A 3,696-nucleotide genomic window follows, 5' to 3' on the forward strand; every position below is an offset into this window, starting at 1 on the left:
TCTTTTCTTTTCTTTTTCTTTTCTTTTAAGTTCTTCCTCTCTTTTTGTATTTTCTTCCTCATGCATACTCCTAGGAATTCTAGCTTCTTTCTCCTTTTGAGATCTAGATGGAACAATCCTAGGGTGGGATCCACGAGTTTCTACCAACTTTGCAAGTAAATTTCTTATTTCCTTGTTATTCTTTTCAAACTCTTTTTCTTTTCTTCTCAACTCTTCCTCTCTTTTTATATTTTCCTTTTCTTTTTTTCTTAGGTACTCTTTCAATTCCCTAAGTTCATCCCTAACACTAGACCTAGTACTACGAGAATTATGACCATGGACACTAGAATGATCACTCATCTTTGATCAAGAAAAGGTTTTCACAAATTGTTTTCAAAGGGGTTAGAAAAGTTTTCACAAAGAGTGAGTGATAAAATGGTTTTCACAAAAGGTTTTCAAAGTGCAAGATAGGTAGGAAAAGGCCTAAGTGTACAAAAAGAACTTTCAAAGGGAGGTGGACTACAAAGAATCACTTAATAACCAAGTCTTATCTAGTAAAAATCACTAAGCCTTTTTCCACTTTTCTTACAAAAAACAAGTTGGCACAATCAATAAGGTGAGTGTGTGCACGTTACCCCTAGTAGGCAAAAGCCTTCTAAACGAAATTGGAGCAAAGATAAAAAAAACCCTAACAATTATACTACCAAAAACTATAAAGCATGCAAAAGAAAAGCACTTAAAACATATTCTAGTCGAGGTCCTAGGTGAAGGTTTTCAAATCACCTTCAACTATACGAACTAAAACCAAAGTGAAGAGGTTTAAGAATGGCCAATTACAAACCAAAAGAATGAAACCAAGGCCTAAAAACACAAGAGGCCGAAAAGGAAAATTTCAAGCAAAAATATGAAAAGATAAAATTTATGGGTCTTCAAACTCCTCCACTTGGGTTCCTTCACAAAGAACAAACTTGTTAGTCCTCTCCAAGTGTTTAAACACTCCTTTTGTTTGGTGAAAATCCCTCCAAAGGCTAGGTTTGGATTCGGTTCACTCCTCCACTCAAATCCACCAAAAGTTTGCTAGTTTGCTAGATAGGTTCTTCACCTACATTCAAAATGAAACCAACCCAAAGAGCAAGAGTCCAAGAAATAAAAACTGAAAAAGCACAATTAGGAAAGGCTAAACTCAGAGGGAATTGATGAAGACAAAACAAAAGAGGCCAAAGAAAAGACAAACTAAAATTAAGACTCAATCACAAAAAGGAAGCACACAAAAGAGTAGTCCTAGAATGGCACTAGAATGGATTAGTGTTTAGTCCACTTGCTTAAGTCTTTTAATTGATTCGGTCCAGCCACTCTTAAGGTCTCAAAATAGGTTCAATAAGGTCAATAAGGTCTTAAGTCCAACTCCCAAATGCATAGGTAAAAGTCCAAGTCCACAAGTCTAGCAACAAGTCCTTTTTTGGTCAAATTTTTTTTTTGTTGTTCTTTCTTTTCTTCCTTTTCTTTCACGTCAATTTTTTTTTTAATATTCCTTGGGTCCAATTTTTTTTTTAAATGTTCAGCCCATTTGTTGCTTAGGTTTTGCACTTGTGGGTGGAAAAATTAGGTCAAATTTAGGAGAAAGAGAAAGAAGACAAGTGGCGGTTTCTTAGAGGTGTTTAGGGTATCTTTTGAGTGGAATTAGATTTGTACTATCTAGTACAAGTTGTTTTGCACAAATTTTCCAGCACACCTCTTAGATTCTTTTAGGGTTATTAAGCATCAAATAAAGACCATAACAAGTGGAATGCAAGGGAAAAGTGGGCAGCAATTTTTATGCATGTGCAAGGAAGCATTTCACACATGGAAACTCAAAAATACAAGGAACATGCTAGGACTAAGTAGCATGCATGAATGACCCCTAAAAAGCTTCTATATGTCACGCCCACTATCATATATTTTTGATTCATGCATTCATGCAAAGTGTTTGGCATACATACATGGAATTTTTTTTTGACAAAATATAGGAAACAAAACTTTGACAAAACTTAAAAGATTCAAAAATCAAAAAGCATATTCATATGAGACTCAAACCTAAAAATGAAAAAGCATGGCAACACCTAATAATGGAAACCTATAATATTCAAGGAAGGCTCACAAGGAATAAAGAATGAGCCCTAAACTATTCGGCCACACAAGAAATGAGAAGGAGTAGAGAAAAGACCGAATAGGAAAAACAAGTAAGAAGACAAGGAAGACAAAGTTTTACCCTTGATGAACCTTGGCTCTAGATACCACTTGATGGAGTCCCTCCTTCCATGGTTGATGATAGTGTGATGAAGGGAGACACCTTGCCCATGATCTAGGCTCACCAAAGGGTAGACAAAAGGGAGGTTTATGGTGACAAGGGAAGCTAGGCGTGAAATGGTTGTAGGTGGCGGAAGTGTATATGGAAGGTGTTTGGTGCTCACAAGGTTGGCTCACTCCAAGTGTAGATGGAGGCCAATCTAGGGTTTCACTCTCCAAGGGTGGAGAATGAAGGTGGCTAGCCGAAACTAACCTAGGGACTAAGGAAAGGATTTGAGGCAAAAATGCTCTCTCAAATTCATATAATCCAAAGTATTTACAAGTGGTGGGGTGTTGGGTATTTATAGGAGGGGAGGCATCTAGGGTTGCATTTGGAGTGTGCATGGCCAAAATTCACAAGGCAAATGCACTCCAAATGACATGCCAAATGAACCCTAGATGCTACTTGGTGACCAAGTTTGGAATCTATGGGTCTAGATTGGCTACATCAAGGTGTATGATATGATCATGCAACCTTTGCCCTCCACTTGGGCCTAAGCCTTTCTATCACCAAAAATAGATCCAAAACTCACCAAAAATGTGTCACCCTTCTAGTGTAATACCCTAGCCCAAATTAAAAACCTAATCATCTAAAGCACCCCATAATACAAGGGTAAAATAGGAAATACAAAGAAAATAAATCCTATGACTAAAATACCCCAAAATACAAGGGTAAAATAGGAAATAAAATAAATGCTAAAAAAAAACATAGGAGCTAAGGTCCAAAAATAGCCTCACTATCCCATTCCTCTTGCCTCCTTTACTATATCACCTCTTGGTCTTCTCGGCCTTAGTGTTATTCCATCTCATTAGCAATCAGAAACCCTCCAACTTCAAAAATTTTCACCAAAACCTGCGAAAACAGACAGCCCAAGCACATGCAATCCATTCAAAGGACCACATTTACATCAAACAGCTCAAAAATCACTTCTTTTTCAACATGCAACCATAGAAACTCACAAACCCCAAATTTTCACCCTTTTTTTTCTAAAACCCCGAAAACACAATTTTCTCCAAAACAACCCATCAATATTCTAAAAACAACCAGAACATGAGTCTCTAAACTCATTTCCAACCAAACCAAGCGAAAACTAACTTCCCTTACCTCGGAGGAGAAGAAGTCCGAGTTTCGGGAAAGCGGAGGAGAAGAAAAGAAGCTTGAGAAAAGGAAACTTCGGGAACAAAGGAATTCGTCACCCTCAGCTAGCTCCGCCCGACTCTAGTTTAGCACCTAGATCACCAAAAAAAGGAAGAATTTGTATAAGGTCCAGAGGGAGGGAAGAAGTGAGTGAGAAATAAAGTTTAGGTTTGTTGAGAGGGAAGGAGAAAAATGAGAATGGAAAGGGTCTCACAGAATTTGTATTATCCAATTGATTATGTGGGGAGTTAAGA

This window comes from Cajanus cajan, chromosome 9 (assembly GCF_000230855.2).
Source record: "Cajanus cajan strain Asha chromosome 9, NIPB_CcT2T_4, whole genome shotgun sequence".
In the NCBI taxonomy this organism is placed as follows: Eukaryota; Viridiplantae; Streptophyta; class Magnoliopsida; order Fabales; family Fabaceae; genus Cajanus; species Cajanus cajan.